Source organism: Hordeum vulgare, chromosome 6H (genome assembly GCF_904849725.1).
Source record: "Hordeum vulgare subsp. vulgare chromosome 6H, MorexV3_pseudomolecules_assembly, whole genome shotgun sequence".
NCBI lineage: Eukaryota > Viridiplantae > Streptophyta > Magnoliopsida > Poales > Poaceae > Hordeum > Hordeum vulgare.
This window is the reverse complement of record NC_058523.1, coordinates 369036757-369064668: the sequence shown is the minus strand read 5'-3', so window position 1 is coordinate 369064668 and position 27912 is coordinate 369036757.

Sequence of the window (27912 nt, the reverse complement as noted above, 5' to 3'; positions counted from 1 at the left end):
AAAGTAAATAAATGGTGGAAAGGTAATTTTAGCGTTTGTAAGTTTATATGTGAATAGACCAAGGGGCAGAGTTTTCCCTAGTGGCATCTCTCATGTAGTAAGAATATGGTGGGTGATACGTCCCAAACGTATCTATAATTTCTGCTTGTTCCATGATCTTTTGGGTGACATTGTTATATGTTTTGCTACACTTTTATATCATTTTACACATATTTGTACTAACCTACTAACTCAATGCACCGAGTGCCAGTTTCTGTGTGCTGATGTCTATTTTGCAGGGGATTTTACCCAATTTTCTTAAGCCCGAAAAAATCCAGAAAATATATATAATAAATCAGCAAAACAGAAGCTTTCGGATCACCGAAGATGGGCCAGGGGCCTCCCACGCGGCCTGTTGGCACGGCTAGGCCCTAGGCCGCACTAGGAGGTCGCCTGGGTCGGTCCCACCTCCTCTGGTGCCCTCCTTTGGCCTATATTTAATGTCCCGAGAGGAAACCCTCGCAGACTTTCTGGAATTGCAAATTTATCCATCATTCCAACACTGGAGCGCTTTCGAGATCGGGAGCGTCAGGAGACCTCTTCCCGGCACCCTGCCGGAGGGAGGATTGACCTCCGAGAGCTTCTCCACCGCCATGGACACTTCCCAGAAGTGTCGTGAGTAGTCCTCCTTGGACCATGAGTCCATGACGAGTTGCTATGTGATGTCTTCTCTCCAATCTTGCGCTTCAATGGTTAGTCCTTGTGAACTGCCCTACATGATCAAGGCATCTATGTAATTATCTTGCTATTGCTATGCTCGGTTTGTTGGGATCCGATGGATTATGAGATTATGTTCAGATTGTTATGAGTTATATATTTGATTATCCTTTTATATTATGTTCCTTAGTGATGCATGCATGTTCTCCATTGCTATTTATTGCTTTGGCCAAGTAGTAGATTGTAACTCCAAGAGGGAGCGTTATGCATGATTGTGGGTTCATGCCCCTCGATGTCTAGCTTGCGTGACACAAACATGAGACTAGGGGGTGTGCTTTTTGCCACCAGGGAGAAAACAACGGTGCTTGTGACCACAGTTGCAAGGATTGTTTACCTTACACATTGTTCGTTAATGCACTGGTCCGTTGCTTTGAGTTTACACTTTGGGTGGGGCTCACAACTTAATACCGAAGAGATGTTCTGGATAGATATCTCAAGGTGGATGATTAGTAAGTAGTTGTTGATGAATAAATGGTCTACTTGTCTTGGTGTACTGCCCATTAACATTGCGGTGCGATAATTCTGTCAATTGTCCAACTGTGATTTGTTTACACAAGCATAGTTGTTTATCGTCTTTTGGGGGTGAGACATCACTACTGAACATCATGTGACTTCGGTTCACATCACCATCATAGTTTACACCTCCATCATTCGTCGCTTTCATTTACTTTTCCGTTGCAATCACTATTACTTTCCCGCTTGTGTTTTGATCCTTTGCAAACTACACGGCCGGAGAGATTGACAACCTCTGTGTACTCGTTGGGAGCAAATTTAATTGTTGTGTGTGCAGGTCCACGTGTTCTGCTAGCGCCAGGGTGGAAGACACCTACTTGTTGAGCATAGGAGTCCTCCTGGTTCGATAAACCTTACAGTCTTCGTGTAAGGGGAATCTGCTGCTGACTACATCTCCACCTTCCACTTGGGGTAACCAACAAGGGGCAAGAAGTATATCCCTGAACTCGTCATCAAGCAAATTTCTGGCGCCGTTGTCGGGGACTCCAGTCTTCAAGATAGGAGAGTTGCACACTATCTTTTACCTTTGCTTTTTAGTCTTGTTAGCTTGCGTTCTTTTTTTTCTTTAGAGTCTTATACCAAAAACCTCAACAAAATTAGTTACTTTTCTTTTAGTTGTCAAGCATGTTAAGGTTTGATGCTTGGAAGGAATCTGAGGTCCTATATTTCCATCAAAGGAATGAAGAAAATATGGAGGAAGCATGGGATAGAATTTCTGAAGCACACATCAGAATTATGCCTTGGATACCTATCAAAATTGTGCCTAGAAAATTTTATCATGGTCTCTTTATGTGGTGCAAACACTCTCTTGATATTATAGCCAAAGGAAATTTCTTAGAGTGTGATGAGGCAAGAGCTCTTGATATTATACATGGTCTATCTAATAATCTTGTTTATAATCATGGTTATGACACTATTATAGATAGGCTTGCTACTATTGAAGGGAAAATAGATGCTCTAGACTTAAGAGAAAGAGAGAAACCCATTGTTTATAAGGAGCAGATTTTGAAAATAGATGATGACTGGGAACCTTTTGTTAGAATTAGCATCTCTAACCAAGACTTCCTTGCTTATTGTGATATTGGATCCATGGTTTCTACTATGCCAAAAGTTGTTTATGATTCTATCTGGTTAGACATGGAATTTTTTTCATCTTATCATGAACATGATAATGTTGATATTTCTGAAATCCAGGGAAAGGTAAAAGATGCCCAGGTTACATTCTCTAAAAGGAATAAAACGTTTGATTTCTTCATCATGGAGCCCAACAAAGGGAATATAGTGCTTCGAAGGGACTTCCTCCGAGCCATGAGAGGCTTCATTGATATAGGTAAAGGACACATACGCTTAAGTGGGAATGTGAAAGGTACATTCCCGTTAACTAGGAAAAATAAGGATGCACTTGTTGACGATCCGTTGGAAGGTTTTTTATAACTCCGATGACTTTGGAGAACCTTGATCCTCCTTCTTGCACTATGCCTAGCTAAAAGGCATAAAAGAAAGCGCTTGTTGGGAGGCAACCCAATTTGTTTTTAATTTCTATTTTAGTGTTATTGATGCTTGTTACTACTATAGAAACATCATTGTATCTTTATTTTTAAGCTTTGTGCCAAGTTATAGCCTCCGATTGCAAGAAAGTTCAAAAATCGTGACATGCTGTCCAGAAACATATTTTGTCTGCTTGACGGAAAAATTTGCCAAAAATCACCGGACCATATTTTTGATATTAATTGTTTTGATAGAATTATCTATATAATTTCCTTTCTGGCATCTGTTCTGAGTTTTTTTATTTGATTTGCATAAGTGCCCCGAATAAATTATTAATTACCTGATGTTCGGTTTTTCACCGATTCTGCCATGTTTTGCGTTTTCACTGTTTTGAAAATCCTAAGCTTACTTTTTATTTTAAAAAACCTTTTGGCATTCATAAGAATTATTAGCTTTTCATGAAAATATTAATTTCCAGCTGGTAATGAATTATTTTATTAAGGTTACTAACCAATCTAATCAGCTTTTGATGAGTTTCGTATGAAGGGACTTTTCAAGTATGCGATGGGAGATGATGAAAGAAGATACATGTGTGTCAAGCGTTCAAGCTTGGGGATGCCCCCATGCACCCCAAGAAATATTCAAAGGAGATTCAAGCGTCTAAGCTTGGGGATGCCCCCGTGCATCCCCTTCTCTATCAACAATCATCAGTTTGTCCATCTCCATACTATATTTTTGTCACTTCATATGATATGTGCTATGCTTGGAGCGTCCCTCTATTTACTTTTTACTTTTTTTAGTTTTTCTTGTTTTTCATAACAAGTCGGAACCTATCCTACCTTGTTTGGGAGAGAGACATGCTCCATTCCACTCTAGAACACAACATAGGTTTTGATGCTTATCTTTTTGTGTGTTCTTCATCTTTTCGTAGCTACTGTCACGCTTAGCTCTTAGTTTTCATTCTTATCTTTTTAAGAGCTTTTATTTAGGTTGCTTCTGGAACTCTCGTGAGTTATCATGCTTATCTTGTTTAGAGAGTTGGCTCGTTGCACTGAGTTGTGTGTCTTGCAAGAGTAGGTAATTGATATTTCTATTTAAGTATAGTAGTATCCTTCAATAGTTTTGAGGTATTGATTTGAGTAATGTTTGGACTTTTTGTGCCAAGAGCTTGAGCCTATTAGTTATAGGTGTCGTATTTTGGGAAATCCGTTTGTTTTTCAAAAAACTAAAAATTAGTTGAGAACTCTAGCTACTAAATTGATCGCTAACCTCTGGAGGGGTTGGAATATATAGAGTACCCTCACGGATAACCAAACCCCCAAACACTCCTCCTCGGGGTACTTGTCTCTTTGTGAATTTCCTAACTAGATAGAGAGCTACCGATAATAAGTGTATGAGTTCTTCGGACTAATGTGAGTATTCGATTGTTGGCACTTCCACCATCCTTATTTTGCTAGCCTCTTCAGTACTGTGCATTGCCCTTTCTCATCTTGAGAGTTGGTGCAAACTCCGCCGGTGTATCCAAACCCATGACATGATACGATGTGTCGTACATAAGCCTCATTATATCTTTCCTCAAAACGGCCATCGTACCTACCTATTAAGGCATTTCCATAGCCTTTCCGAGATACATTGCCATGAAACATCCACCATCTCATGCCTTGATCTTCATGTCATACATGCTTTTCTTGATCATAGAGCCGCATGATAGTTGGGCCTTGCCCTTATTACTGCTACAGGATGCGCTAGTATCATTGCATATCCTGCTACACTAGCAGAGGCATACATTTGCATACATCATGATAGTTTTCACTTGTCTTTGTGTTGAGTACTTCTTATAAAGTGTGATGAATTTTCTTTTTATTCATGTAAAATATAGAGTGTTTCCCTTAAGAGAGGAAAAGATCCCAAAGTGGACAAAACAAAGGATCCCAAAGAGGAGAAATGAGAGATAAAAACAAAGAGCCAAAGAGGCCACAAAATAATAAAAAAAGAGAAAAATAAAAAGAAATAAAAGAGAGAAGGGGGCAAAACTACTATTCCTTTGAAAGATCCACACTCGTACTCCATTGCTATATTGGTGCTACATAGATATTTTCATTCATGCATAACTATGTGGGGACCCTTACACTATAGAACTTGGTTTGCATATTCCAATGATGAGCCTCCTCAAATGAGCTCTAGGTCTTCATGAGCAAACAAGTTGGATGCACGACCACTATTTCCATTGGAGAGCTTACCTTATCTCATATGTGCTTCCGTTACATGGAAATCCCTACTCCTCACATCATATCTATCATTTGGCCTTCTCTCGCCTATGGTTGTCCTCATTGATGTGAGCCTTTCACACCTTTTTGTCTTCCTTCCCCATCATTATTCTATTTGCCATCCTAAGTACCAACATATCTTGCTTACGCTCATCCATTGCATGAGTGCTCAAAGTCGAAAGGGAGAGGATCATTTAAACTTGTGCCTGACTAGTGGTCTGGAGATAAGTCAAAATAAGATTCCGAAGGAGACTAAGTGTGAGGTTTAGTAGATTGAGTTCTCAATTCAAAAAGAAAATTATGATCTCAACCCATCTCCCACTTCTAGCACGCAAACACCATTTGGAGACATTCGAGTTACGGACAGCGACAACTCTTGCACCTTTATGTTCTTACTTTGCTAAATTCAATACTAGATATAGACTCTTGCTTGTTATTGTCTTGACTTGAATTGCATATCTCACTTGCTTTACTTTGAAGTTCTTATTGTGTTATCATTTATCTACTCGAGGACGAGCAGAAATTAAGCTTGGGGATGTTGATACGTCCCAAACGTATCTATAATTTCTCCTTGTTCCATAATCTTTTGGGTGACATTGTTATATGTTTTGCTACACTTTTATATCATTTTACACATATTTGGACTAACCTACTAATTCAGTGCACCCAGTGCCAGCTTCTGTCTGCGGATGTCTATTTTGCAGGGGCTTTTACCTAATTTTCCGAAGCCCGAAAAAATCCAAAAAATATATATAAAAAATCAGCAGAACAAAAGCTTACAGATCATCGAAGATGGGCTAGAGGGGGCTGAGGGGCCTGCTACGACAACAAAAGTCCTTCCCCGGCAACGCCAGGAATTCTTCTTGCAACTTCTCTTGCTTGCGTCGGTTTATTCCCTTGAAGAGGAAAGGGTGATGCAGCACATGAGCAGTAAGTATTTCCCTCAGTTTGAGAACCAAGGTATCAATCCAGTAGGAGAATCTCGTCAAGTCCAGAGTACCTGCACAAACACAAAAGAGCTTGCACCCAACGCTATAAAGGGATTGTCAATCCCTTCAAGATTGTTTGCAAAGTGAGATCTGAAGGCGGAAAGTGCAACAAAGTAAAAAGTGTAAGGCTAAATATATGGTGCGGAGTAGATCCGGGGGCCATAGTGTTCACTACAGGATTCTCTCAAAATAGCAAGTATCAGTGAACAAATTACTGTCGAGCAATTGATAGAACCGCGCAAAGTAATGACGATATCTAAGGCAATGATCATACATATAGGCATCACATCCGAGACAAGTAGACCGATACTTTCTGCATCTACTACTATTACTCCACACATCGACCGCTATCCAGCATGCATCTAGTGTATTGAGTTCATGACGAACAGAGTAACGCCTTAAGCAAGATGACATGATGTAGAGGGATAATCTCAAACCAATGATGAAAACCCCATATTTTTACCCTTGATGGCAACAACACGATGTGTGCCTTGCTACCCCTTATCTCACTGGGTGAGGTCACCGCATGGTATGAACCCAAAACCAAGCACTTATCCCATTGCAAGAATCATAGATCTAGTTGGCCTGACAAAACCCACAACTCGAAAAGAATTACAAGGATATGCAACCATGCATAAGAGAGATCAGAAGAAACTCAAATAAGATTCATAGATAATCTGATCATAAATCTACAATTCATCGGGTCTCGACAAACACACCGCAAAAGAAGATTACATCGGATAGATCTCCATGAAGATCATGGAGAACTTTGTATTGAAGATCAAAGAGAGAGAAGAAGCCATCTAGCTACTAACTATGGACCCGTAGGTCTATGGTGAACTACTCACGCATCATCGGAGAGGTCATGGTGTAGATGAAGAAGCCCTCCGTATCCGAATCCCCCCTCCGGCAGGGCACCAGAACGTGCCCCAGATGGGATCTTGCGGAGACAGAAGCTTGCAGCGGCGGAAAAGTACTTTCAATGATCTCCTGATTTTTTTTGGGATTTTAGGGAATATATAGGCGCAAAACCTAGGGCAAAGGAGCCTCAGGGAGCCCACAAGCTAGGGGGCGTGGGCCCCCCGGCCGCGCCATGAGGGCTTGTGGGGTCCCTGGTGGCCCCCTGCCCTGATTTTCCGGCTTCCCGATCTTTTTCTGTTTTGGAAAAAATATTTTTGGCAGTTTCATTCCGTTTGGACTCCGTTCAAAATCCTCCTCTGCAAGGGGTCAAAAACATGGAAAAAAAGGAACCGGCACTTGCCACTTAGTTAATAAGTTATTCCAGAAAAATATATAAAAGGCATGCAAAACATCCAAAGTTTGACAAGATAATAACATGAAACCATCAAAAACTATAGATACGTTGGAGACGTATCAAGCATCCCCAAGCTTAACTCCTGCTCGTCTTCGAGTAGGGAAGTGATAAAGAATGAATTTTTGATGTTGAATGCTACCTAGCATAGTTGTCCTTTGCAACTTCTTTCACTTGACATGAATGTTCAGATCGGTAAGATTCAAAACAATAGTTTGCTATTCACATGAAAACAATAATACTTCAAGCAAACTAGCAAGGTAATCATGACCTTTCAAAATAACAAGGCCAAGGAAAGTTATCCCTACAAAATCATATAGTCTGGCCATGCTCCATCATCCTCACACAACTAATGTAAATCATGATCAACCCCGGTATTGGCCAAGTAATAGTTTTCGTACTCTTACTTTCTCAAACTTTTTATAACTATCACGCAATACATGAGCGTGAGCCATGGATATAGCACTACAGGTGGAATAGAGTGTGGTGGTGGTTGTGAGACAAAAAGGAGGAGATGATCACATTGACTTGGTGTATCAAAAGGCTATGAAGATGCCCATCAATAGATATCAATGTGAATGAGTAGGGATTACCATACAAGGGATGCACTAGAGCTATAAGTATGTGAAAGCTCAAAAGGAGAACTAGTGGGTGTGCATCCAACTTGCTTGCTCACGAAGACCTAGGGCAATTTTGAGGAAGCCCATCATTGGAATGTACAAGCCAAGTTATATAATGAAGATTCCCACTAGCATATGGTAGTGACAAAGCAAGAAGCTCTCAATCATAAAGAACATGGTGTTATTTTGAAGCACAAGTGTGGAAAAAGATAGTAGCATTGTCCCTTCTCTCTTTTTCTCTCTTTTTTTATTTGGGCTCTTGGGCCTCTTTTTTCTCTTTTCTCTTTTTTTATTGGGCACTTTGGCCTCTTTTTTTCCTCACATGGGGCAACGCTCTAATAATGATGATCATCACACTTTTATTTACTCAAAGCTCAAAACAATGATGACTCTATAGGAAATGCCTCCGATAATGTACCGGGATGTGGAACGATCTAGCTTGGCGTATGATGTTGAAACATCTTGCTAGCTATCTTACGATAATGCAATGGCAATATGAGAGTGACGGCACAAGTCATGAGACGGAACGGTGTGAGTTGCATGGCAATATATCTCGGAATAGCTATGAAAATGCCATAGTAGGTAGATATGGTGGCTGTTTTGAGTAAGGCATATGGTGGGTTTGTGTACCGGCGAAAGTTGTGCGGCACTAGAGAGGCTAGCAAAGGTGGAAGGTGAAAGGGCATCTATACCATGGACTCACATTAGTCATGAAGAACTCACATACTTGTTGAAAAAGTTTTTATTAGTAATCGAAACAAAGTGCTAAACGCATACTTCTAGGGGAAGGGTTGGTAGGTGTTAACGATCGCGCGATCCCGACCTCAACACAAAGGATGACAAGCAATAGATCAATTATGCTCTGACTTCCTAACATAGCAGTTCACCATACATGCATGCTACGGGAATCACTAACTTCAACACAAGTATTTCTAGATTAAAAACACCCTACTAACATAACTCTTAATATTACCGAATCCACGTCTCAAAACTAATTGAGAGGAATCAAGACATCTCTTTCTACTCAATGCAAATTAAGATGGAGGTTTTTATACACTCTTTGGGTACCTATCACCTTTGGGACTACTTTCATAGCATAAGCCAACTACCAAGTCACGCACCGCCGAGCTCTAAAAGATATAAGTGAAGCACATAGAGCAAAATTATCTAGCTCAAAAGGTATAAGTGAAGCACATAGAGAAAAATTATCTAGCTCAAAAGATATAAGTGAAGCACTATGAGCATTCTAGCAGAATTACGATGAGTGCATGTCTCTCTCTCTCAAAAAGATGTGCAGCAAGGATGATTATGACACAACAAAAAGAAAATACTCCTACGATACAAGACGCTCCAAGAAAAACACATATCATGTGGTGAATAAATATATAGCTCCAAGTAACGTTACCGATGGATTGAAGACGAAAGAGGGGATACCTTCTCGGGGCATCCCCAAGCTTAGGCTTTTTGGTATCCTTGAGTTTGGCTCGGGATGCCTTGGGCATCCCCAGGCTTGAGTTCTTTCCACTCCTTATCTCTTTGTCCATGAGAACATCACCCAAAACTTGAAAACTTCACAACACCAAACTTAACAGAAACTCGTGATAACATTAGCACAAGAAAACAAACTACCACCTCTTCTGGTACTGTAGCAAACTTGAATTCTATCTATATTGGTGTTGGGATACTGTATTCTCACTTTTCCATGGCTAGTACCCCCCGATACTAACCTTAGTTTCATCAAAACAAGCAACCAACTCAACAAAAACAGAATCTGTCAAAAACAGACCAGTCTGTAGAAATATGTATACTTCGTATACTTTTGTTACCTCAAAAATTCTGAAACATTACGACTGCCTGGGAAAAAGCATATCAACTAGCAGCAAAAAGAATGAACTCAAAATATCTTTCTGAATAAAAATGAAAAATCATTTCGTGAGCAAAAAGTTTCTGTCTTTTTCTAGCAGGATCAAACAACCATTACCAAGACTAGTCATAAAGGTTTTGCTTGGCTCAAACACAAAAAGAAACACAAAAAACACAATCATAACAGAATTATGGAAGTGTGGATGCAACAAAACATAAATAAAAAGATAAATTCATTGGGTTGCCTCCCAACAAGCGCTATTGTTTAACGCCCTTAGCTAGGCATAAAAGCGATAGAATCACATATCATCGTCTTTGGTGCTCAAACCATAAGTGGCCCTCATCATGGATTCATAAGGCAATATTATTTTATTTCTAGGAAAGTGCTCCATGCCCTTCCTGAAAGGAAATTGAAATCTAATATTCCCTTCCTTCATATCAATAATAGCACCGATAGTCCTTAGGAATGGTCTACCAAGAATAATTGGGCATGTAGGATTGCAATCAATGTCAAGCACAATGAAATCCATAGGTACATAGTTCCTATTTGCAATAAAAAGAACATCATTGATCCTTCCCATGGGTTTCTTGACAGTAGAATCCGCAAGATGCAAATTAATAGAACACTCTTCAATCTCATTAAAACCCAGAACATCACATAAAGACTTTGGAATCGTGGAAACACTAGCACCCAAATCACACAAAAAATAGCATTCATAGTTTTTGATTTTGATTTTGATAGTAGGTTCCCACTCATCATGAATCTTTCGAGGGATAGAGACTTCCAATTCAAGTTTCTCTTCAAGAGATTTTATCATAGCTTCGACAATATGATCGGTAAAGGCTTTGTCTTGGGTATAAGCGTGTGGAGAGTTTAACATGGATTGCACCAAGGAAATGCATTCAATCAAGGAGCAACTATGATAATTGAATTCCTTGAAATCCAAGGTAGTAATTTCATTACTACTCAAAGTTTTAATATCTTCTACTCCACTTTCAATGCTTTTAGCATCAAGATAGATAGACTCCGAATCATTGGGGCACTTTTCAACCAAATTGGATTCATATCCATCCCCATAATCATTAGGTTTGTCACAGGAAAACAAAGATTCAATGGGAGTCACACCAAGCACTTTAAGATCTTCGTGCTTTTTATCACGAGAACATGCCTTTTTAAGCCATTCAGCTGTAGCACGAATTTGGGCGGTTCTTTCTTTGCTTTCAATCATGGAAACACGCATAGCTTTCAATGTTTCATCCATATTGATCTTGGGAGGAGCACATCTAACTTTCAAAGCATCAATATCACTAGACATTCTATCAACGCTCTTAGCCAAACCGTCAATTTTGACTAGTTTTTCCTCTATGGACGCATTGAAAATCTTTTGTGAGTTGATAAACTCATTGATATTACTCTCTAGATCAGAGGTAAATCTATTGTAATTTCCATGAGTATTGTTGTAGGAGTTGCCAAAGTTAATAGAGGAGTTACTAGGAAAAGGCCTAGGAACATAGTTTCCTCTAAAAGCATTATTGTTGCCGAAATTATTCCTACCAACAAAATTAATGTCCAAGCTAGCGTTGCTACTCTCAATCAAAGAAGACAAGGGCATATCATTAGGATCTAAGGGAGAACTTCTAGTAGCAACCATATTCATTAACTCATCCATCTTAGCAATCAACGAGTTAATTTCTTCTATAGCGTGTACCTTCTTACTAGTAGGTGACCTTCCAGTGTGCCACTGAGAGTAGTTCGTCATGATATTGTCTAGGAGCTTTGTGGCCTCCCCTAATGTGATTTCCATGAACGTTCCACCTGAGGCAGAGTCCAAGGTATTTCTAGAAGCGAAATTCAAGCTAGCGTAAAAGATTTGAATAATCATCCAAAGACTCAAGCCATGAGCGGGACAATTTCTAATCATCAATTTCATTCTCTCCCAAGATTGTGCAACATGTTCATGATCAAGTTGCTTGAAATTCATGATATCATTACGGACAGAGATGATCTTAGCCGGCGGAAAATACTTGGAAATATAAGCATCTTTGCACTTATCCCAAGAATCGATACTATTTTTGGGCAAAGAAGAAAACCAAGTTTTTGCGCGATCTCGCAATGAGAAAGGAAAAAAGCTTCAATTTAATCACATCATTATCCACATCTTTCTTCTTTTGCATATCGCAAAGCTAGATGAAGGTATTGACATGGGATGCGGCATCTTCACTAGGAAGGCCAAAGAATTTCTCTTCCATAACAAGATTCAGCAAAGCGGCATTGATTTCGTATGACTCTGCACTAGTGGCGGGATCAATCGGAGTACTAAAAAAATCATTATTATTAGTATTTGAGAAGTCACAAAGTTTGATGTTTTCAGTCATGGTGACTTAATCAAGCAAGCAAGAACACAAGCAAACAAAGAGAAAGCGAGGAAAAAGGGTGAACGAAAAAGGCGAACGAAAAAGGCAAACGAAAAAGGCAAATTGGTGAAGTGGGGGAGAGGAAAACGAGAGGCAACTGGCAAACTAAGTAAATGCAAGAGATGAGTTTGCCACACTTACTTCGATGAGTTCTTGACTTGATCCTCCCCGGCAACGGCGCCATAAATTCTTCTGCTTCGGCAACAAAAGTCCTTCCCCGGCAACGCCAGGAATTCTTCTTGCTACTTCTCTTCCTTGCGTCTGTTTTCTTCCCTTGAAGAGGAAAGGGTGATGCAACACAGGAACAGAAGTATTTCCCTCAGTTTGAGAACCAAGGTATCAATCCAGTAGGAGAATCTCGTCAAGTCTAGAATACCTGCACAAACACAAAAGAGCTTGCACCCAACGCTATAAAGGGGTTGTCAATCCCTTCAAGATTGTTTGCAAAGTGAGATCTGAAGGCATAAAGTGCAACGAAGTAAAAAGTGTAAGGATGAAAATATGGTGTGGAGTAGACCCGGGGGCCATAGTGTTCACTAGAGGCTTCTCTCAAAATGGCAAGTATCATGGTGGGTGAACAAATTACTGTCGAGCAATTGATAGAACCGCGCAAAGTAATGACGATATCTAAGGCAATGATCATACATATAGGCATCACGTCCGAGACAAGTAGACCGATACTTTCTGCATCTACTACTATTACTCCACACATTGACCGCTATCCAGCATGCATCTAGTGTATTGAGTTCATGACAAACAGAGTAACGCCTTAAGCAAGATGACATGATGTAGAGGGATAATCTCAAACCAATGATGAAAACCCCATCTTTTTACCCTTGATGGCAACAACACGATGCGTGCCTCGCTACCCCTTCTGTCACTGGGTGAGGTCACCGCACGGTATGAACCCAGAATCAAGCACTTCTCCCATTGCAAGAGTCATAGATCTAGTTGGCCAGACAAAACCTACAACTCGAAGAGAATTACATGGATATGAAATCATGCATAAGAGAGATCAAAAGGAACTCAAATAAGATTCATTGATAATCTGATGAGAAATCCACAATTCATCGGATCTCGACAAACACACCGCAAAAGAAGATTACATCGGATAGATGTCCTTGAAGATCATGGAGAACTTTGTATGGAAGATCCAAGAGAGAGAAGAAGCCATCTAGCTACTACCTATGGACCCGTAGGTCTATGGTGAACTACTCACGCATCATCGGAGAGGTCATGGTGTTGATGAAGAAGCCCTCTGTATCAGAATCCCCCCTCCGGCAGGGCACCAGAGCGTGCCCCAGATGGGATCTTGCGGAGACAGAAGCTTGCGGCGGCGGAAAAGTACTTTCGATGATCTCCTGATTTTTTGTGGGATTTTAGGGAATATATAGGCGCAAAACCGAGGGCAAAGGAGCCTCAGGGAGCCCACGAGCCAGGGGGGCGCGGGCCATCCTGGCCGCGCCATGAGGGCTTGTGGGGTCCCTGGTGGCCCCTTGCCGCGACTCTCTGGCTTCCCGATCTTTTTCTATTTCAGAAAAAATCTTTTTGGCAATTTCATTCCGTTTGGACTCCGTTCAAAATGCTCATGTGAAAGGGGTCAAAAACAAGGAAAAATAGGAACTGGCACTTGGCACTGAGTTAATAAGTTAGTCCCAAAAAATATATAAAAGGCATGCAAAACATCCAAAGTTTGACAAGATAATAGCATGAAACCATCAAAAATTATAGATACGTTGGAGACGTATCAAGGCCTCCCAGGCGGCCTACTGGTGCGGCCAGGCCCTAGGCCGCGCTAGGAGCTTGCCTGGGTAGGTCCCACCTCCTCCGGTGCCCTCCTTTGGCCTATATTTAGAGTCCCGAGAGGAAACCCTCGCAGACTTTCTGGAATCGCGAATTTCTTCATCGTTCCGCCGCCGCAGCGCATCCGAGATCGGGAGCGTTAGGAGACCTCTACCCGGCACCGTGCCGGAGGGAGGATTGACCTCCGGGAGCTTCTCCACCGCCATGGACGCTTCCCGGACGTGCCGTGAGTAGTCCTCCTTGGACCATGAGTCCATGACCAGTAGCTATGTGATGTGTTCTCTCCAATCTTGTGATTTAATGGTTAGTCCTTGTGAGCTGCCCTACATGATCAAGGCATCTATGTAATTCTCTTGCTATTGCTATGCTCGGTTTGTAGGGATCCGATGGATTATGAGATTATGTTTAGATTGTTATGAGTTGCATATTTGATTATCCTTTTATATTATGTTCCTTAGTGCTTCATGCATGTTCTCCATTGCTATTTATTGCTTTGGCCAAGTAGTAGATTGTAACTCCAAGAGGGAGTGTTATGCATGATTGTGGGTTCATTCCCCTCGATGTCTAGCTTGAGTGACAGAAACATGAGACTAGGGGATGTGTTTGTTGCCACCAGGGAGAAAACAATGGTGCTTGTGACCACGGTTGCAAGGATTGGTTACCTTAAGCATACTTCGTTAATGCAATTATCCATTTCTTCGAGTATACACTTTGGATGGGGCTCGCAACTTAATACCGGAGAAATGTTCTGGATAGATATCTCAAGGTGGATGATTAGTAAGTAGATGTTGATGAATAAACGGTTTAATTTTTTTGGCGTACTGCCCATTACTATTGAACCTCTAACTATCAAGTAGCATAATTAGCATTGCGGTGCAATCATAATTCTGTCAATTTCCCAACTATGATTTGTTTACCCAAGGATAGTTGTTTATCGTCTTTTGGGAGAGAGACATCACTAGTGAACATCAGGTGACTCCGGTCCATATCACCATTATTTTTTACACCTCCATCATTTTCCGCTTTCATTTACTTTTCCGTTGCAATCACTAGTACTTTCCCTCTTGTGTTTTGATCCTTTGCAAGCTACAAGGCCGGAGAGATTGACAACCTCTCTGTACTCGTTGGGAGTAAAGTTATTTGTTGTGTGTGAAGGTCCACGTCTTCTGCTAGCGCCAGGATGGAAGACACCTACTTGTTGAGCCTAGGAGTCCTCGTGGTTCGATAAACCTTACAGTCTCCGTGTAAGGGAAATCTACTCCTCACTACATCTCCACCTTCCACTTGGGGTGAGCAACGAGGGGCGAGAAGTATATCCATTAATTCGTCATCAGTGGGTAAATAAATTACTATTGTGAAATTGATAGAAAATTACATAGTTATGCAATATATATTCGCGACAATGATCATGTGTATATAGGCATCACGTCCATAAGAAAATAGGCCGACTCCTGCCAGCACCTATTACTATTACTCCACCCATCGACCGCTATCCACGGCGCATCTAGAGTATTAAGTAAAACAGAGTAATGCTTGGTGAACAATGACATGATGTAGACAAAGAGAACACAATTAATATGAATTAACCCCATCGTTTTATCATTAGTGGCAGCAATACGAAGATGAGTCTTGTCCCCAACTATTTCTGTGGGATATAAAGTGCCGCCACACTGAACCTACTATAACGCACAACTCCCATAGAAGAATGATTAATCTAGTTGGGCAAACAAAATCATTAGAACAGAGAGATTTATGAATCTATAATAATCATGCAAATAAGAATCAAATATATAATTCAGAGAAGACTCAAATATTTTATCAGGAATGATCTAAATATATACCCACAATTCATCAAATTTCAACAAATAAACCACACAAAACAATTATATGAGATAGATCAAAGCGAAGATGCGATTATCATTGTATTTAAATCAAGATCAAGAGAGAGATAGAGTGCTAGCCATCTAGGTACGAACTACGGACCCGTAGGACTATGGTGAGCTACTGATACAACACCATGGGAGCAACAAGGATTATGTAGAGCCCCTCCGTGATCGATCACCCTCCAGCAGGGCACCGGAACAGGGCTCCAAATGGGTACACGACAGAACAGAGACTTGCGGTGGCGGAGAAAGTGTTTCGGGAGGCTACTTAGGGTTTTGGGAATTTATTAGGATTTATAGGCCAAAGAGGACTTTAGAAGGCGTGTGGGGGGCACCACATAAGAGGGCACGACCATCCCCCTCGGCGCGCCCTAATGTTTGGTGGCTCCCTCGTCTGGCATCGAGTCTCCTCCCAAAGCTTCCACGTCTTTTGGTCCACAGAAAATCATAAAAAAAATCGTGCCAGTTGGACTTCGTTTGGTACTGTAAACCTGAAAAGCCAAAAACATGTAGAAAACAAAAACTAGCACTGCGGACTCGGTTAAACGAGTCTTGTTCCTCATGTTGACGTACTGCTTTTCCCCAAAAGCTCCATTGTTGCTCCTAATATGTCTCTAATGTATCTATAATTTTTTATTGTTCCATTCTATAATATTATCAATCTAGGATACTTATTGGTCATTTTTTACTGATTCATATTATTTTTTAGCACTTAACTATTAATCCAATGACAAGGGCCACTTGTTGTTTTCTCCATGTTTTTAGCTTTTCAGGTTTATAGTACCAAATGGAGTCCAAATACCACGAACTTTTTTGAAGGTTTTTTTGGATCAAAAGAAGACATGGAAGCTTCGGGAGAAGGTCGGGGGCCACACGAGGGGCCCACAAGCCAACAGGTCATGCCCAGGGGAGGTGGCCACGCTGTGTTAGCTTGTGAGCCACCCCTTGTCTCCTAGCCTCGTTCTCTAGCTTATAAATTCTCATATACTCCAAAAACCTATGATCATTATAGCTTCATAAGTCTCTCCGATCTATTGATTTGGTTTGACAACTAGATTGATCTATCTTTAGTGAGAGGTGTGTGTTGTGGTGGGTTCAACCTTGTGTTGCTCAATCCGAGTGATAGAAAGGGACATGACATATATTTGTATTGCTCTCACTAAGGATAAAACGATGGGGTTGATTCATATAAATTGTGTTTTCTTTGTCTACATCTTGTCATTGTTCTCCAAGAATTACTATGTTTTACTTAATACTCTAGATGCATGTTGGATAGAAGTCAATGGGTGGAGTAATAGTAGTAGATGCAGGTGATACGTCTCCAACGTATCTATAATTTTTGATGGTTTCATGCTATTATCTTGTCAAACTTTGGATGTTTTGCATGCCTTTTATATAATTTTTGGGACTAACTTATTAACTCAATGTTAAGTGCCAGTTCCTGTTTTTCCATGTTTTTGACCCCTTTCATAGGAGATTTTGAAACAGAGTCCAAACGGAAGAAAATCCCCGAAAATATTTTTTCCATAACGGAAGAAGATCGGCAAACAGAGTCCAAGGCAGGGGAGCCTCAGGGGCCCCACAAGCCCCCACCCCGCGGCGAGGAGGGAGGTCGCGGCCCACAGGCTTCTGGGCCCCCTTAGCGCCCTCTGCCCTAGGGGTTCCGCCTATATATTCCCTAAAAATCCCCAAAAAATCAGGAGATCATCGAAAGTACTTTTCCGCCGCCGAAGCTTCCGTCTCCGCAAGATCCCATCCGGGGCACGTTCTGGTGCCCTGCCGGAGGGGGTATTCGGATACGGAGGGCTTCTTCATGAACACCATGACCTCTCCGATGATGAGTGAGTAGTTCACCATAGACCTACGGGTCCATAGCATGTGTGAGTAGTTCACCATAGACTAACTTGTGTTGAAGTTAGTGACTCCCGTAGCATGCACGTATGGTGAACCGCTATATTAGGAAGTCGGAGCATAATTGAACTATTGATTGTCATCCTTTGTGTTGAGGTTCGGATCGCGCGATGGTTGACACCTACCAACCCTTCCCCTCGGAGTATGCGTTTAGCACTTTGTTTCGATTACTAATAAAAACTTTCGCAACAAGTATGTGAGTTCTTCATGACTAATGTGAGTGCATGGTATATATGCACTTTCACCTTCCACCATATCTAGCCTCTCTAGTACCGCGCAATTCTCGCTGGTGCACAAACCACCATATGCCTTCCTCAAAACAGCCACCATACCTACCTACTATGGCAGTTTCATAGCCATTCCGAGATATATTGCCATGCAACTCCCACCGTTCCGTCTCATGACTTGTGCCATCAATCTGATATTGCCTTTGCATTATCGTAAGATAGCTAGCGAGATGTTTTACGTCATACGCCATGCTAGATCGTTGCACATCCCGGTACAGTGCCGGAGGTAGTTCCTATGGAGTCATCATTGTGAGTTTTGAGCTGTGAGTAAATAAAAGTGTGATGATCATCATTATTAGAGCATTGTCCCATGTGAGGAAATAAAATAAAAGTCCAAAGAGCCCAAAAAAAAGAAAAAGAAAAAAGAGAGGCCTAAGAGCCCAAATGAAAAAAAAGAAAGAGAGAGAAAAAGAGAGAAGGGACAATGCTACTATCTTTTCCACACTTGTGCTTCATAATAGCACCATGGTCTTCATGATTGAGAGCTTCTTTCTTTGTCACTACCATAGGCTAGTGGGAATCTTCATTATATAACTTGGCTTGTATATTCCAATGACGGGCTTCCTCAAACTTGCCCTAGGTCTTCGTGGGCAAGCAAGTTGGATGCACACCCACTAGTTTTCCTTTTGAGCTTTCACATACTTATAGCTATAGTGCATCTCTTGTATGGCAATCGCTACTCATTCACATTGGTATCTATTAATGGGCATCTCCATAGCCTTTTGATACGCCGAGTCAATGTGACCATCTCCTCATTTTTTGTCGCACAACCACCACCACACTCCATTCCACCTATAGTGCTATATCCATGGCTCATGCTCATGTATTGCGTGATAGTTATACAAAGTTTGAGAAAGTAAGAGTGCGAAAACAATTACTTGGCCAATTCCGGGGTTGTGCATGATTTACATTAGTTGTGTGAGGATGATGGAGCATAGCCAGACTATATGATTTTGTAGGGATAACTTTCATTGGCCTTCTTATTTTGAAAGTTCATGATTACCTTGCTAGTTTGCTTGAAGTATTATTGTTTTCATGTCAATAGCTAACTATTGTTTTGAATCTTATGGATCTGAACATTCATGTCACGTGAAAGAAGTTGCAAAGGACAACTATGCTAGGTAGAATTCCACATCAAAAATTCATTCTTTATCACTTCCCTACTCGGGACGAGGAAGAGTTAAGCTTGGGGATGCTTGATACGTCTCCAACGTATCTATAATTTTTGATGGTTTCATCCTATTATCTTGTCAAACTTTGGATGTTTTGCATGCCTTTTATATATTTTTTGGGACTAACTTATTAACTCAGTGCCAAGTGCCAGTTCTTATTTTTTCCTTGTTTTTTACCCCTTTCATAGGATATTTTGAAACAGAGTCCAAACGGAAGAAAATCCCTGAAAAGATTTTTTCCGTAACGGAAGAAGATTGGGAAGCTTGAGAGCCAAGCCGGGGGAGCCTCAGGAGCCCCACAAACCCCCGCACCACGGCCAGGGGGGAGGCCGCAGCCCACAGGCTTGTGTGCCCCCTGAGCGCCCTCTGCCCTAGGGGTTGCGCCTATATATTCCCTAAAAATCCCAAAAAATTAGGAGATCATCTAAAGTACTTTTCTGCTGCCGCAAGCTTCTGTCTCCACAAGATCCCATCTAGGGCACGTTGTGGTGCCCTGCCGGAGGAGGGATTCGGACACGGAGGTCTTTTTCATCAACACCATGACCTCTGCGATGATGCGTGAGTAGTTCACCATAGACCTACGGGTCCATAGCTAGTAACTAGATGGCTTCTTCTCTCTCTTGGATCTTCAATACAAAGTTCTCCATGATCTTCATGGAGATCTATCCGATGTAATCTTCTTTTGCAGTGTGTTTGTCGACATCCGGTGAATTGTGTATTTATTATCATATTATCAATGAATCTTATTCGAGTACTAATCTCTCTTATCCATGATTTCATATCCTTGTAAATCTCTTCGAGTTGTGGGTTTTGTCTGGCCAACTAGATCTATGAGTCTTGCAATGGAGAAGTGCTTGGTTTTGTGTTCATACCGTGCGGTGACCTCACCTAGTGACAGAAGGGGTAGGGAGGCACGCATCATGTTGTTGCCATCAAGGGTAAAAAGATGGGGTTTTCATCATTGGTTTGAGAGTATCCCTCTACATCATGTCATCTTGCTTAAGGCGTTACTCTGTTCGTCATGAACTCAATACACTAGATGCATGCTGGATAGCGGTCGATGTGTGGAGTAATAGTAGTAGATGCAGAAAGTATCGGTCTACTTCTCTCGGACGTGATGCCTATATGTATGATCATTGCCTTAGATATCGTCATGACTTTGCGCGGTTCTATCAATTGCTCGACAGTAATTTGTTCACCCACCGTGATATTTGCTATTTTGAGAGAAGCCTCTAGTGAACACTATGGCCCCCGGGTCTACTCCACACCATATTTTCAGCCTTACATTTTTTCTTCGCTGCACTTTCCGCCTTCAGATCTCACTTTGCAAACAATCTTGAAGGGATTGACAACCCCTTTGAAGCGTTTGGTGCAAGCTTGTTTGTGTTTGTGCAGGTACTCAGGACTTGACGAGACCCTCCTTCTAGATCGATACCTTGGTTCCCAAACTGAGGGAAATACTTACCGCTCCTCTTCTGCATCACCCTTTCCTCTTCAAGGGAAAAACCGACGCAAACCACAGAAGTAACAAGAAGAATTCCTAGTGCCAAGGAAGAATTTTTGTTGCCGGAGCAGAAGAATTTATGGTGCCGTTGCGAGGGAGGATCAAGTCGAGAATAGCCTCCCGTCAACGTGCCAATTTCTGGCGCCGTTGCCGGGGAGGATCAAGTCAAGAACTCATCCAAGTAAGTGTCGCAAACTCATCTCTTGCATTTACTTTGTTTCCTAGTTGCCTCTCGTTTTCCTCTCCCCCACTTCACCCATTTGCCGTTTTATTCGCTTTTTTCTCGTCCGATATCCTTGTGTTACCATGTTCCTTCTATTAGCTTGCATCTTTGCTTGCTAAAAATCCATTGATATGGATCCTCATCCACTTGCTAATCTTTTGAAGAGATCTAATTATGAGGAACCAATTGCTAGTGAGTGGAGTGTACGTGATTATCTCCATGATGTTTTGCTTGAGATTCGTGAATCTGGAAATTGTGATGAAGTGATTCACGATGTTTCCTTGAATGAAAATCATGATTGCAATGATATTGTTATAAATTCTATCAATATCAACTGTGCTAATGATACGCAAAACCACAAGCTTGGGGATGCTATGCTTGATGAAGATGATATTTCTTGTTTCCCAAGTTTTGGCGATGACCCTTATGCTATAATTGATCATGAAAGGAATGCTTCGTGTGATAGTTATATTGTAAGATTCCTTCATGATGCTACTGAAATTTATTATGAGGGAGGAACATATGCTTGTAGGAATTGCAATAATATCAAGTTTCCTCTCTATGTGTTCAAAGTTTTGAAGTTATGCTTGGTTTGCCTTCCTATGCTAGTTGATTCTTGCTCCCATAAATTGTTTGCTCACAAAATCCCTATGCATAGGAAGTGGGTTAGACTTAAATGTGTTTTTCATGCTATTCATGATGCTCTTTTGCATATCTCAGTTACTACCTTTTATGCGAGCATCATTGAAATCCTTATGCCTAGCTGAGGGCGTTAAACAATAGCGCTTATTGGGAGGCAACCCAATGAATTTATCTTTTTCTTTCTATTTTGTTGTGTCCACACCATCATAATTCTGTTCTAATTGTGTTTTTTGTGTTTCTTTTTGTGTTTGAGCCAAGCAAAACCTTTATGACTAGTCTTGGTAATGGTTGTTTGATCCTGATCAAAAGAGACAGAAACTTTTCGCTCACGAGATGATTTTTAATTTTTATTCAGAAAGATATTTTGAGTTGATTCATTTTGCTGCTAGTTGATATGCCTTTTTCCCACGCAATCGTAATTTTTCAGAATTTTTGAGGTAACAGAAGTATACGAAGTATACAGATTGCTACAGACTGGTCTGTTTTTGACAGATTCTATTTTTGTTGAGTTGGTTGCTTGTTTTGATGAAACTATGGTTAGTATCGGGGCATACTAGCCATGGAAAAGTGATAATACAGTAGCTCAACACCAATATAGATAGAATTCAAGTTTGCTACAGTAGCAAAAGAGGTGGTAGTTTGTTTTCTTGTGCTAATGTTGTCACGAGTTTCTGTTTAAGTTTTGTGTTGTGAAGTTTTCAAGTTTTGGGTGATGTTCTCATGGACAAAGAGATAAGGAGTGGAAAGAGCTCAAGCTTGGGGATGCCCAAGGCATCCCAAGCCAAATTCAAGGACACCAAAAAGCCTAAGCTTGGGGATGCCCCGGGAAGGCATCCCCTCTTTCGTCTTCAATCCATCGGTAACATTACTTGGAGCTATATTTTTATTCACCACATGATATGTGTTTTTCTTGGAGCGTCTTGTATCTTAGGAGTCTTTTCCTTTGTTGTTTCACAATCATCCTTGTTTCACACCTTTTTGAGAGAGAGAGACATGCACTCATCGTGATTTTGCTAGAATGCTCATAGTGCTTCACTTATATCTTTTGAGCTAGATACTTTTGCTCATAGTGCTTCACTTATATATTTTGAGCTAGATACTTTTGCTCTAGTGCTTCACTTATATATTTTAGAGCACGGCAGTGCGTGATTTGGTAGTTGGCTTATGCTATGAAATTAGTCCCAAATGTGATACGTACCCAAAGAGGATGCAAAAACCTCCATCTTCATGTGCATTGAGTAGAAAGAGAAGTCTTCATTCCTCTCAATTAGTTTTGAGACGTGGATTCGGTAATATTAAGAGTTATGTTAGTAGGGTGTTGTGAATCTAGAAATACTTGTGTTGGAGTTAGTGATTCCCGTAGCATGCACGTATGGTGAACCGCTATGTTAGGAAGTCGGAGCATAATTGATCAATTGATTGTCATCCTTTGTGTTGAGGTCGGGATCGCGCGATGGTTAACACCTACCAACCCTTCCCCTCGGATTATGCGTTTAGCACTTTTTTTTGATTAATAATAAAAACTTTCGCAACAAGTATGTGAGTTCTTCATGACTAATGTGAGTCCATGGTATAGATGCACTTTCACCTTCCACCCTATCTAAACTCTCTAGTTGTCACATCCCTGATCCATATTAGGTTTAGTAAGATGTCCTCATGTTTTCTTTCAATGCATCCAAGGAAATGAAATGAAAACCCAAAAGCAAAGCAACAAAACCAAAGCAAAACCCTAGCAACCCCTCATTCAAAAGCATTTCAAAATTGATGTCAAATCAATGAACCCAAAATGGCCTTAAGAAAAGTTCCTATTTTCTGATAAATATAGAAAACAAGATATCAGAGATGAAACTTATTTTCAAAAAACTTTTGGCATTTTAAATTTAAGTTAAAAGCTACTGAAATCAATTATATATTTGATTTCAAATAATTTAAAGTTTCCAAAAATGTTGAAAACTTTATGAGTGGTTGGAAATATTCCAACTAACACTCTAGTATTTTTCAAACTATTTTAGGAATAGTTTGGAGCCAAAAACAAAACAAAACAAATAACATAAAGAATAAACACAAAACAGAAAAGAAGAAAAATGGAAAACCCTTACCTGTCGCTCACCTGGCCCAGGCCGAGTTGCTCCCCGTCGTCTTCCTTGCCAGCGAGCAGCAGGAGGTGGCCGCCGCTCGTTCCGACGCGGCCACGCACGTGTGCGTCTGCCTGGCCGCCGCGTCGTGCTCGCGCAATGGGGATAAGCTCCCCGAAGGCCTCCCCGAGCTCATCCCCTCCCCATTCGCTCTGTTGTCTCTCCCCCTCTCGGACGCCATGACCGCAAGCTCAAGCTTGAGCTCGCCGTCGCTCCTGCCCCTCTTCCTCTCTCCTGAGCCGCGCAACAGCTTCGCCGTGACCCCCTGAAGCTCTCCAGCTAGTCGCTCGATGCCGAGAACCCCTGAGACGCCGTGACGCCGTCATCTTCCTCCTCGGGTAAACGGAGCTTCGCCGCCATCGTTCTCCCTCATCAAGCCATCCCCGCGCCCACTCTCGACGCCTCTGCACTCCCCGTGAGCTCAGGGTTCTTTCCCCTAAGTTTTCCCCCTCGATCCCTTCCTCTACGCCCCGATTCCACCGGAGCCCGACGAGATCCGCCCCGGGACCTCGTCGCCTATAGCTCTCCAGTGATCGACTGGTCCATCTCAGGCCACCAATGGCTTCAGTGCGTCGCGTTGGTGCAGTAGGAGCCCAGCCCCGCGCGTGAGGCCCCCTTGTTTCAGTGACCCAGATGATGCCCGAGCTTCGGCAGCCGCCAAGCTCGTCCCCGGCGTCATCTCCTGCCGTTTCATCCCCGACTACATGCAAAAATGGAGCCGCGGGTGAAGTGCCGTTCGTCTGGTTCTCTCCACGTGAAGTTTGGTCATCGGAAATGCATTTCCGAGCCCCTCCGCCGTTCTGGTGGTCGCCGGAGGCTCACCGCCGGCGAGAACGACCTCGCCGCCGGTGGATTTGACCCCCCTAAGCCTATGACAGGTGGGGCCAACCCCTGGCTAATTAAGTTTAGTTAAAATTAAAAATAACTTATTTAATTAACTTAAACAGACACTCACAGGTGGGTCCTACTCTGTTAATTAACTAATTAAGTTAAATTTAAACTAAAACCTGGCCAGAGTCACTCACCAGTGGGTCCCACTGGTCAGGTTTGACTTTCAACGGCCAGTTGGACCTGCTGATGTCATGCTGATGCAATAAAGACTTTTCGATTTAAAAATAATTCCAGAATAAGTTCAAAACTTTGGAAATTCATAGAAATTTGAATATAACTCCAAATTTGACAAATAACATATGTAAATGGATCATAAAAATCCAAGGAATCCAATGGTGCTATTTTCATGCATGAAAAACAAAGTTATGAAACAGCATCATGTCAAATCAATTAAAAGAATTTGATAAATTATAATTCAAATGATATTTGAATTATGATTTCAAATCAAGATCACCCCAAAGGGTTCTGCTAGTCATTTCAAACCATGATACATTGCATTTCATGCATCATTTTGATGCATATGTTTGATATTGATTGATTGTTGTTATTCCGGTAGGCTCCGCCCCTCCGGATACGTCCGATTATCCGACTGACGGATATCACCCCTCTGCTGAGCAACAAGGCAAGCAACCATTTCGATCATCCCGATAAATCCCATGTTCTTGCTCCTGCTCTTATTTATTGCATTAGGTCAAAATGCCTTCAATGCTTTTACCATGTTAGTTGAACCCACTTCCTGTGCATGACCTGTCCTTGTCACAGTAAATAGCTGAACCTTGCAACCTAGCATACCTGGTAGATGCTTGAGCCTTGATGTGCCTTATCCTCCTACGCATGCTATGCTTAGAGTTGTGTATGGTCTGACATCTGGGTGCTCAACAGAATTGTGAGAATGTGCTCAGTAAGTAAAGGTGGTGTGTTGAACCTGATTTGGTAAAGGTACCGGTTAAAGGCTATGTAGGAGTACATGGTGGGTTGTTTCATTGGAATCGTCCTTAGGAACTGAGTTCCGTGTATGTAATCCAAGACGAGATACTACCACATGCTGGGCCCTGAAATATGACCCGCTCGACTTATTAATCGCTTAGTACTCGGTCCAGGAGTTGCAAGTAGTTTCTGGTGTTTATACTCATGCTGGAGGCCATGTGTAGCGCTGATCTTAGAGGTAGGCTATGATGCGGTAGGCAGTGGCACGGTGTACCAAGTGGCAACCGAATGGTGGGCTTGGGAACCCTGCGCACATCGTTTGGGGCCGTGGCGGACAGCTTGGCCGGACTTCCCTCGCTGGGCTTCCGCTTGAAGGTTGTCGAGGTGCATGACGTGCACATGGCAATACGTGGCGAGAGCGTGTGTGAAGAAGTACACCCCTGCAGGGTTATGATCTATTTGAATAGCCGCGTCCGTGGATATGGACTACATGGAAACATATGTTGTTCATAGATAACTATAATGGCTACTCGTAAAATTGTCAAGATAAGCGTGAGTGTCGTGGACGACATTTCCGTAGAGAGACGGAATGATTCCACGATATAGTATTGTTGTGTTGTTAGTGGACTGGTGTGCGAGAAACATAGTTGTCAAAACTATTTAAAAATGCAAGTTGTCTAGCCAAGAGTCTAATGCTGGCTTTCCACATGAAACCCCACAACTCCTTGTTGATACATTGCATGAGTAGATAGATTTCCTAAAGTCTTGCTGAGTACTTTTGTACTCACGCTTGCTTAATAAATTGTTGTAGAGGTTGTTAATGACCCTAATGGATGGTTCTACCTAGACATCGACGACAACGAGTAGTTGGTATCCCAGCTACGATCTGGCCCTAGGTTGGGTCTGTAGAAAGTCAGCCTTGTGCCTTTATCTTTCCATCTGTCAGTACTCAGATAGTTTTAGATCTTCCGCTGTCTTGTAAGGATTGTGTGTATGACTTATTATGACGGGTCGTGAGACCCCTACCTTGTAATATTATGTGTGAGGCTCTTCCGAGCCTTCTAAATAAACGTTGTATGTTTATGGTTATGTTGTGATGCCATCGATGTATCTATACATATCAGTCTGCCATGCGTACGTGTGTTGTACTTGATATGTATGGGGTTCGAATACCTAGTCGTATGCCTTAGTAGCACTCCTTACGAGGAAATGCCCCTTTGTGATTCCATCGAGCCATGGTATTTTGCTACTGCTCCGGACACATTGGTTGACCGGCATGTGTCCTTCTTAGCTGCTGTGTCTGTCCCTTTGGGAAATGTCACGCGTTGTAATGGAGTCCTTGTAGCTTTCTACGACTCGTCTACATTCGCTGATGACCGGCACTTGCTTTGCTGGGTCATGTATGTCTGTCCCTGTACGGAACTGCCACTTTAGTTTATGACTAGACATGTCAATCCGGGTTCTTTGACATTGGACTGCTAGCGACACAATCGCATACGCGAGTCAAAAGGCGCAAACGGTCCCGGCTAAGGTAAGGCTGCAGCCGTGGGGATAACCGTGCGTGAGACCACAAAGACACGCGATGTGTTACACGCTAGATTCCTATTGCTTAGGATTGGGGTCCCGACAACGTTGGTATCCGAGCCCGACTGACTGTAGGATTACTAAGCCAAACTGGTCGAAGTTGAGTCTAGAATTGCTTTAGTTATACATAAGGGAATTGTTTGTGGAAGGGAACGTAAGATTCTTGCTTCTCTTCTTTAATTACTCTATTCTGGTCATCCTCGTCTTCTCTGTGGGGATTAAGGACTAGGTTACTTACCTTTCTCTTAGGCTCGTGTTTCTGATCGGTAGATTATAGGACAACGAGTTGAGAGTTACTACGGGTTTCTTGTAATTTCAGGGAAAAAGGAAGTGAGTTTTGATGACCACGGAATTGAACTTGATAGTTGAGTGGTTATGCTATCCTATCTTTGTGGGTTGTCTCAAAATTGTTTTTGAGCATTTACAGCCGTTATGCTGCCCAATTTTGTCTTCAGAGCTCTAATGCTTTTGCATTACGCTCTAATTTCAGATGCCTGGCCGTCCTTCTCGTCAGGTGGTTCGTCTGACTAGGTACATTGATGTGCCAGGTCATACGGCCATGCTAGTCAAGATGATGTCAGTATCCGGTTACCGCTGGTACTTAGAGTACACAGTGGAGGAGCAGTACCGGGATTTTAATGAGAGTCAGTACCTCTGCACTGTTAGGGTATTCCCAGATTACCCTGGAGCTGAGGAGCCGATCCATTGGTCTTATGGATTGGGGGTC